Source organism: Pelodiscus sinensis, chromosome 6 (assembly GCF_049634645.1).
Source record: "Pelodiscus sinensis isolate JC-2024 chromosome 6, ASM4963464v1, whole genome shotgun sequence".
NCBI classification, from domain to species: domain Eukaryota; kingdom Metazoa; phylum Chordata; order Testudines; family Trionychidae; genus Pelodiscus; species Pelodiscus sinensis.
This window is the reverse complement of record NC_134716.1, coordinates 39,990,419-40,000,589: the sequence shown is the minus strand read 5'-3', so window position 1 is coordinate 40,000,589 and position 10,171 is coordinate 39,990,419.

The window sequence follows — 10,171 nt, the reverse complement described above, 5'->3', positions numbered from 1 at the left end:
AGGTGACCCCGGGTTCCATGTGGCGCTGCTGCTTTGAAATGCCACAGGGAGCACAGGGCCAACGGGGGACTACTTGAGTCTCCCGCTGGCCCCGTGCTCCCTGCATATCTTTTGCCTTTTGAAGTATAGCAACACCTCTAAGGCTGTTGCTACGCTTCAGAGGCAGAGGTGCCCTTATCGAATAGTCAATGCAAATTGCATTACCCCCCGAGTATGAATACTCCTCAAAATTACTGATTTCATTGTCAATACTGAATTAATTTTTCTGGAAGCTAATTAAGAAATATTTCTTAGTTTCATTTAAAAATAAGTTTGCAGAAAGTCAAACAATTGTTCTGAGTTGTGCATTGCCCCAGTCCTTGTAATAGGTACTAATTCAGGTGACAATGAAGGTACAGTACTTTATTTCAGAATTGTTTACTACTCATCAAAGCAATAAAGGGATAAAATATTATGAAGTTCTGCACTACTGTCTTCCAAAATGAATGTGTGCGAAAGACTAACTGAGGGAGGATAGCACCAAATACGTATAAACTAAGAAGTCTACACCTTAAGAGACATGGTAGGATTGGTATTATTTTTTCTAAAACGAGCCTTTAATTTCAAAAGTACAAGAAACTGCTGTAGGGTTTGAAGGGTCTCATCAGCTGTGAGAGACTCCAGGAAAACCTGTCCTATTTGCAGCAACATATTTCTGATTTTTTCATATCAGCTTTCAAGAAAGGTTGGCGTGATCTGTGTGTATACCTCAGGCCAGCGGGGTTGACAGCCACAATGGACCCAGGGACAAAGTGTGTGTGTGTGTGGGGGGGGGGGGGGGGGGGGTGTGGCAAACTCCGTGCCCACCCAGAAGAGGTGGGGCCAAGGGCAGTCAGCCCTTAATACCACCAGGAGCACAGTGCTGGACATCCCCCTCCCCAGCCCTAGATTGGTGCTCCCATGGCATTTCAAAGGGGCTCAGAGTAGGGATGTTAAATAGCAGGTAATCAGCTCAACAAATGGTTGATGAAATATCCATTGACTACTCAATTAGTTGATATGGGTGGAAACTGCAGAGCCACTGCAGGTCAGGAGCTAACCCCACTTGAACTAATGAGATAATTGGTAACAGTTGTGGGCTGTTCTCCTCTGTGTGGACCAAACATCAGAAAAGAATGACTGACACACACATACTTTCTTAATAGTTTGCTGATGTCAGAGGAACCATAAGACTTGGAATTGTGTTTGATATCAGGCTTCAGAGGGGAGTGTTCATTAATGGTTATAGACTCTTCTTGCCCAATGTGCTCATCTCCCTCTGCTCCTATCCACTCCTCCACTCCTAATTTCCCACCACTCTGCTCCTATCTACTTTTCCAACTATTGTTCCCCTCATCTTCCCTCTTCACTTCTATTCAACACCTCAGCCATTGCTGAGTGAGGAGGGAGAAATAGTAACCGGAAATTTGGAAATGGCAGAAGTGCTTAATAACGTCTTTGTTTCAGTCTTCACCGTCTGATGATGAAGGAATGCCTAACATAGTGAATGCTAGTGGGAATGAGGTAGGCTTAGAAGATAAAATTGAAAAAAGAACAAGTTCAAAATCACTTAGAAAAGTTAGATGTCTGGAAGTCATCAGGGCCTGAAGAAATGCATCCTAGAATACTCAAGGAGCTGATAGAGGAGGTATCTGAGCCTTTAGCTATCATCTTTGAAAAATCATGGAACTACAGACCAGTCATTTTAACTGTGCCAGGGAAGATTAATAATGAAGCCAGTAATTAAGGAATCCATCTGCAAACACTTTATACTGATAATAGGGTAATTGGTTTGACATGATTTGTTCTTTACAAATCCAAGCTGGCTGTTATCATATCAAAGAAGCATCAGATAGGTAACAAGTCTTGTGGATAAGGGAGAAGCAGTGGACATGATATACCTAGACTTTAGTAAGGCATATGATACAGTCTCACATGATATCAATAAACTGAGCAAATACAACTTAGTTGGGGCTACTATAAGGTGGGTGCATAACTGGCTGCATAACCATTCTCAGAGTAGTTTTTAATGGTTCACAATCCTGCTAGAAGGGCACAGGGAGTCTGTTTTGGGACAAGTTCTGTTCAATGTTTTCATCAGCTATTTAGATATTGGCATAGAGAGTATGCTTATTAAGGTTGCAGATGATACCAAGCTGGGAGGGGTTGCAATTGCTTTCGAGGATAGGGTCATAATTCAAAATGATCTGGACAAACTGGAGAAATGGTCTGAGGTAAATAGGATGAAGTTTAAATAAGGATAAATGCAAAGTACTCCACTTAGGAAGGAACAATCCGTTTCACACATACAGAATGGGAAGCGACGATCTACGAAGGCGTACTGCAGAAAGGGATCTAGCGGTCATAGTGGAACACAAGCTAAATATGAGTCAACAGTGTGACGCTTTTGGAAAAAAAGCAAACATGATTCTGGGATGCACTAACAGGAGTGTTGTGAGCAAAACATGAGAAGTCATTCTTCCGCTCTACTCTGTGCTGATTAGACCTCAATTGGAGTATTGTGTCCAGTTCTGGGCAACACATTTCAGGAAAGATATGGAGAAATTGGAGAGGGTCCAGAGAAGAGCAACAAGAATGATTAAAGGTCTAGAAAACATGACCTATGAGGGAAGAGTGAAAGAACTGGGCTTGTTTAGTTTGGAAAGGAGAAAACTGAGAAGGAACAGAGCAGCAATTTTCAGGTATCTAAAAGGGTGTCACTAGGAAGAGGGAGAAAAATTCTCTTTGGCCTCTGAGGATAGGACAAGAAGCAATGGGCTTAAACTGCAGCAGGGGAGGTTTAGGTTGGACATTAGGAAAAAGTTCCTAACTGTCAGAGTGGTTAAACACTGGAATAAACTTCCTAGGGAGGCTGTGGAATCTCCATCACTGGAGATATTTAAGAGCAGGTTAGATAGACATCTATCAGGGATGGCCTAGATGGTACTGGGTCCTGCCGTGAGGGCAGGGGACTGGACTCGATGACCTCTAAAGGTCTCTTCCACAGTTCTACTGTTCTATGATTCTCCAGATCATGTCCCCCTCCTCTTCTGCTCCAATCAATCTCCCAGCCCAACTCTTTCCCCTCTTAGCCTTGGTATAGATCCAATCTTCCTAGACCCTGGCCCTGGTTCCTTCCCTGTCTGCACCTATACAACCTTCCTATCCCTGTTTTGTAACCCCTTCTCTGAACATTTATATACCCACCAATCCCCGCTAATCCGATATTCCTCCCTCTCTGCTCTCCACTGCCCCCTGCAATCTTCTCCCTGTGCTCCTCATTCTCTGTATATTCAAATGAGGAGGATTCCTTCTCCTCTTCCAGGATGTGTAAGTGCCAGCAGGAGAGTACAATGAGGCTATGTCTACACTATGGGTTTTTTTTTTTAAAAAAATGCTAATTAGCATTTTTTCATGCTTCATTTGCATAGTCTCTTCAGATCCGTTTTTACACAAGAGGTTTTTGCCTGGAGAGGCATAAGGATCTTGTGCAAAAAGGGTTTTTTGCGCAAAATGGAAACGTCCACACTGCATGTTTTTGCGCAAAAACCTCCTGTAGTGTAGACAAGAGAGACAGTCTTCCTACTCTGTTCTGGTGCCCAGGTTCATAGCAGTCGTAACAGGGTATCAGGCAACCTTATCTACAGGTGGCACTAACAGCCCTGTCTATTATAGATGTGGTTTTATATTATTTTTGTAAATGCTTTTTCTTCCCCTCTTCTTCACCAGGATGGTTTTTAATGGGTATAGCAATCTTTCATGATGGCCAAATTACACATTTTTGTTACCTAATAAAGAGTTCTAAAAACTATTCCCAATCATCAGTCAGCGTTTCTGTTTTTTAAATTTTCCGCTCACAATTACCTTCCTCTTTTGAAATGGTTGTTTTAAAGAGCCACAGATACATATTAGTTACTTTTTGTTCAGCTCTGATATTGGAGCTCCCTAGCAGAGGCAGGTTAAGTGCTTGCTAACACATACACAGTGAAATGCATTTATACCTCTTTTGTCCCTTACTGAAAGCAGCCGTTATGTTAACAGCCAATTCTCAAAGCACACTGCATTAAAATTAACTGTCTCCAAAGCCTTTTGTCTGAGCTACTCTTACTGAACTAGTAAGCCACACCAGGTTAGTAAAACATGTTCAACCAATTCCTCCTGTGCGTCATTGGTAGGATATAAAAAGTTATTTTCCATAAATCTCCTTCTGTTTATACTCCCTATTCCTATGAACACTTTAAAAATGCCCAATTATAGCAAACATTATCTTCTAGATTATAACTGGCTCATTTGTAACACTTATCTATGGTTAGATAATTGTGCATGTTTAACTTACCTTGTCCATCTAGTACCCACAAGGGTTGGCAGAAAGAAAGGATAGGAACTTTATCTTCAGCTATTTGTGTCTGCTGATGTAGCTTCTTTCCTGCTTGTGAATAATGACTGGACTACTTTACATTGCTGAATTTTTGTTGGTGCTGTTTCTGTGCATAGAAATTTGTCATTTCAGAATCATCAGACCCCTCTCTGGCCTCGTCATCTGAGTAGAATGATCAACAAAATCAATCAGAAATTCCAAAAGCCTAACACATTTCTCCAAACATAGGAACTTGTAAAGGCTAATGAGATAAAAATGGCTGTACAATTTTGCAAATTAATAATTATTAATCAGCATTTATAAAGCACTTTTTACATGTGGTTTTTACACTACCAAGGTGATCCAGGCTGGGAGTTAATGGGCCTTTTTGACTCCATCAAAATTAAAAGGGAAATTTCAGTCCCGGTGCCGCTGGTCAGAGGATTTTACAGCGTAGTCAGCTGGACCACGCCTGTGCGGTTAGCGTCTCGCCCCGTTCGCGCCTTCGGCTCCCACCAGTTCCTCTCAACCATCCTCGATTGCTGGCGGAGCTTCCTTCTTCTCCTCGGTGTGAGGATTGGTCATCTGGGGAAAAAAAAATTACAGTTTAGAGTCTTATAGTTAGTTAGTTGTTCCTGTTATACTGTTCCGGCTAATTTTAAAGAAAAAAAATTTTTTTTTTTTACTTAGTTAGCTTAGTTAGTGTTAGTCATATTAATTCAGGGTCCTTTTTACATCCTGGAACCATTATGCCTGGCTCGCCAGGTTTTAAGAAATGTTTCCTGTGTCGGGACGCGATGCCTGCTTCAGACAGCCATGCCGCCTGTATTCGCTGCCTCGGAAGTCACATATTTCTCAGAAGCGTGCCCACTGCTCAAAACTGACTGCGAGAGCATGTAGGGACAGGGAAATGCATTTAAAAATGATAAGGCTTTACAGCCATGGTCACCAACTGGTCAATGGTGATTGATTGGTTGATCGTGAGGCCTTGACCAGTCAATCGCAAGGCGTTCGGGCCCCCCGCCATTTTCCCCCACCCCCAAGAAGCCCCACTACCTCCCTCCAGCGTAGTGCTGGCTTCCTGTGGGGTGGACGGAAGTCCTGCTTGCAGCTTTGCGCCACTTCCGGGGGTTCCAGAAGTACGCTGTCTGCTCCCCTCCCACAGCTTTGTGGCGTGCTGCAGGAGGGGGCGTCAGCCCCAAAGGAGGAGTGCGGCAGCTTCCCTGCACCACAGGAGGGGTGGGTCCAGCACAGGGGTTTCTCTGCGCCGGGCGAGCAGGGGTTAGTCCCAGGGCATGCACGCACGGGTGTTTGGTTGTGCCGCCGGAGGCACGCGCCAGCTTCCCTCTGAGTGGGGAAGAATCCGGGAGGAGGTGGGTGCAGGGGACTCTCTACCCCCACTGTCCCCCTGTTCCCTCTCCCCAGCCTCAGAAACCTGTCTCCAGCAACACCCTGTCCCCAGCCTCAGAAATCTGTCCCCATTGGCACTCTATTCCCTGCCCTCCTGGCACCCGCTCCCCTGTCCCTAGCTGCAGAAACCTGTCCCCGCTAGCACCCTGTCCCCTGCCTTCCCAGCACCCTCTCCCCAGTCCCCTCTCTCCACTTCGCAGAAACCTGTCCCCACTGGCACTCTGTCCCCTGCTCTCCTAGCACCCTCTCCCTGGTCCCCTCTCCCCTGTTACCCCTCCCCACTCCCCAGCCTCAGAAACCTGTCCCCACTGGCACCCTGTCCCCTGCCGAAGCACTCACTTGCAACCTTACCCAGTACTATGTCCCCTGCTTCCACCAACACAGTTGAGGCCACGTTAGTGAAGCGTGGGGGAGGGGGGTTGGAGGAGGGTTTTTTTGCATCTCACTTGTGTGGCCCCAACTGACTTTCCTGTGGGTCAGTGATCCTTGCCTCAAAACAGGTTCCCTGTCCTCAGAAATAAAGACAATGCAGAAACTTTCTGTGTCTGACATAGTATTTTATTTAAAAATGAAGCCTGGCCAACAAACCACACATCCAGCCACAGCATCATAACACTCCTGCACTCCCCTTTCCCCCAGACCCTACATCTGAGCCTATCATACACTGGAACCCCCTGCTCTGAGCCCCTCATATACTCCAACCCAAATTCCTGAATCCTCACATCCACAAGCCTATGGCTTGCTTAGTACCCTAATCCTACATCTGACCCCAATACTGCCCATCCTGGAGCCCCCTCCCCGAGCCAGCATCCCCTTATCCACCTCCTCCTGCATCCAGATTTCCTCCCACAGCTTGCACCTCTCACCCCTTCCCACACCCAAATCCCTCATTTCCACCCCAGAGCCTACACATCCTGTCTCAATCCAGCGAGGGTAGGGCTAGACTGCAGGAGTTTTTCAGGACTCCGGAGATATCCCAGGAAAAACTCTTCTGCATCCAGGGATGCATTTGCGATTCCACTTCTTTTAGTGGAAGAGCAAACATGATCTTTCGGTCACCCCTATATTCCTCTTCCCACGAGGTCTAAGGGGGCTTCCAAAAGGGTTTTTTTCTGACATTTGGTCCAGTCTAGACAGGCCAAATGTTGGAAAAACTTCTTCCTACAGAAGAATTGGGGGGGGGAAAAACAGCAGTATACGGACTGGGGATAGCAAGTGATGGAGAGGAGGAGAATAGAGAGGGGGGAGCTTCAAGGAAGGGGCGGGACGGTAGACCTTGGCTTGTTCTGTCATTTAAAAAGTGATCTTGGATGTAAAAAGGTTGGAGACCACTGCTTTACAGCCTTCAGAGGCTAGCCCTTCGGACTTGGCTGCGGCGCAGAAGCGGAGAGTGTCATCCCCTGGGGCGATGGCTTCAAAGAAAAAACAGGCCTCCCCCACCCTCTCGTTGCCTGCCACTCCCATGTGAAGACTAAGCCAGGGAGATAAGCCGGGCATTTCGAGAGTCGCCCGGCGGCCTCTTAAGCCCGTGGTACCGGCCAGTCCCTAAAGACCAGTTGCGTCAGCACTGTCGGTGCATGCTACATCAGCACCGGCGCCATCATCTGCACCAAAGATCGTGCACAGATAAACTTTGGCACCATCGGAACGCTATTCAGCACCAATGAAGTGGACACCACGGAGGGAGCATGAAATGGCACCAAAGACTGCACCGCAGAGGGCATGAGAGATGGTGCCGGAGATGGCCAGCAGAGGGTGCAAGAGACAGTCTGGGGATGGCACCGCAGAGGGTGCGAGACACGGCGCCGGGGATGGCACCGCAGAGGGCGCGAGAGATGGCACCGGAGACGGCACCGGGCACAGTTTTCCATGCTCATCTACATCGCACTCCTCCATACTGCAGACTGAGGAGCAAGCACAAACTTCAGAACTAAGACAACCGGATTGTCTACGACCCTTTTACCATCAATGGGTCGAGAATGTCCGACAGATGAGTATTGGAGATTGTACTATCAGGATTCATGATTCCCTTCACCTTCCTTCCTCCCATCAACCCAGTCCCTCTTCAGGGACTCATCTCTCAAAGAACTCTTACGCCTCAAGAGACACCGCCTTCTTACCATAGGGGTGATAGAGAGGGTCCCAAGTCAATTCAGAGGAAGAGGGTTCTATTCACGTTACTTCCTAACGCAGAAGAAGACAGGGGATTGGAGACCAATCCTCGATTTACGCTGGTTGAATTGTTACCTTCGAAATCAGCGTTTCAAGATGGTGACACTTTCCATGATAATCCCTTCTCTCGACAACGATTGGTTTGCAGCCCTCGACCTACAGGATACTTTTCATGTCACCATACACCCTGCGCACAAGCGATGCCTTCGTTTTGTAATAGGCAACGAGCACTTCCAATATTGGGTGTTGCCCTTCGGTCTGGCATCAGCCCCCACGGTCTTTTCAAAAACCCTAGCTGTTGTTGCGGCACACCTGCGCCAACTAAAGCTCGTCATCTTCCTGTATCTCGACGATTCCCTAATCAAGGGCACAACAAAGCAGGAGATCTTTCACATGGTGACGCTAGTCAAGCAAACGTTCGAGTCTCTGGGACTCATAGTAAATGAGCAAAAGTTCACCCTCAATCCGACCCAAAGCATAAAGTTTATAGGAGCCATGCGCGACGCCCTCACTGCGAAGGCTTATCTACCGCTGGAAAGATTCCAGGCAATTCAAGATCTGGTACACATAGTCGTGCAGGCTCCAACAATTTCAGTACACACTTGCCTGAGGCTGCTCGGTCATATGGCCATGACGTGCATATTGTCCCTCATGCATGTCTTCACTTATGGTGTCTACAACACTGTCTGGCAACTATGCACACACCCTCAAAGCACAGCATTCACAAAATAGTGGCTCCTCCAAATTATGTTCGCATATCCCTCTGCTGGTGGACGAAGTCAGACAACCTTTTGACGGGAGTTCCATTCCACTGTCCACAACCATCCACTCAGATAACAACAGACGCGTCCCTCTTCGGGTGGGGCGCACACGAGTGGAAAACGCGTACAGGGCAAATGGTCGCTTTCCGAAAGGTATCCGCATATAAACCTCTTGGAGCTGAGGGCCGTCTTCCATGCATGCAGAAACTTTCACTCGCACATAAAGGGCACTACCGTCAGAGTGCTGATGGACAATGTAGCTGCAATGTAGTACATAAACAGATAAGGAGGAGCAAGGTCACGCCCCCTATGTGCAGAAGCGGTGCGTTTTTCGAATTGGTGCATACGAAACAACATCACCATCACAGCGTCTTACTTACCTGGCACCAGCAATGTCATCGCAGATGCTCTCAGCAGGAGGTTTCCCATGGATCACGAATGGGAAATAAGGATGGATGTTCTCCAACACATCTTTTGCATGTGGGCAACACCTGTGCTAGAGCTATTCGCCACTTCCAGTAACGTGAAGTGTCGCCTCTTTTGCTCCAGAGTGGGCATCGGCAAAGGCTCACTCGGGGATGCTCTTCTAATCAATTAGAGGAAAGCACTCCTTTATGCTTTCCCCCCAACAGTCCTTATTCCCAGAATGCTGGGAAAAATCAAAGCAGAATTGGCAACTGTAATCCTCTTAGCTCTAACTTGGCCAAGACAGCCTTGGTACCCGTTCCTACACAGCATGTCAGTAGTGCCACCTTGGCCGCTCCCTCCCCTACCAGATCTTCTCTCACAAGGACACGGTTCTCTCCTTCAGCCCTGACCAGACTCCCTACAACTGACGCCAGGGCTCCTAACTGGCTCAGGCCAGGAGAGGACATCTGTTCAGATCAAGTCAAAATGATATTAATACACGGTAGAAAATCATCCACTCAGAGTACTTACCTTGCAAAATGGCGTAGATATTCGCATAGGTGCTCTTGCAGCAACATCAAGCCTCAGGGCACTCCTCTACACCATATCCTTAACTACGTCGTCCACCTGCAGAGCTCCGGACTTTCTCTTTCGTCTCTGAAAGGACATTTGGAAGCTATCAGTGCTTTTCATTCTCCCATTGAGGGAGTATCAGTGTTTGCGCAACAAACTACCAAAAGGTTTCTAAAAGGCCTAATGAACTTATTACATCCTCCTCGTAGGCCACCCCCTCCTCCCCGGAATCTGGATCTGGTACTCGAGACCATCATGTACCCTCCTTTCAAACCACTAGCTACCATATCATTACAAATGCCCACTATGAAAGTAGTCTTTCCACTTGTGATCACATCAGCACGCAAAGTCAGCAAGCTAGCGGCACTGATGGCAACTCCACCCTTTACCTTTTTCTCAAAGTATTCAGTCACGTTACGCTTTCACCCAGCATTTACTCCCAAGGTGTCTTCATCCTTCCATATTAACTAAC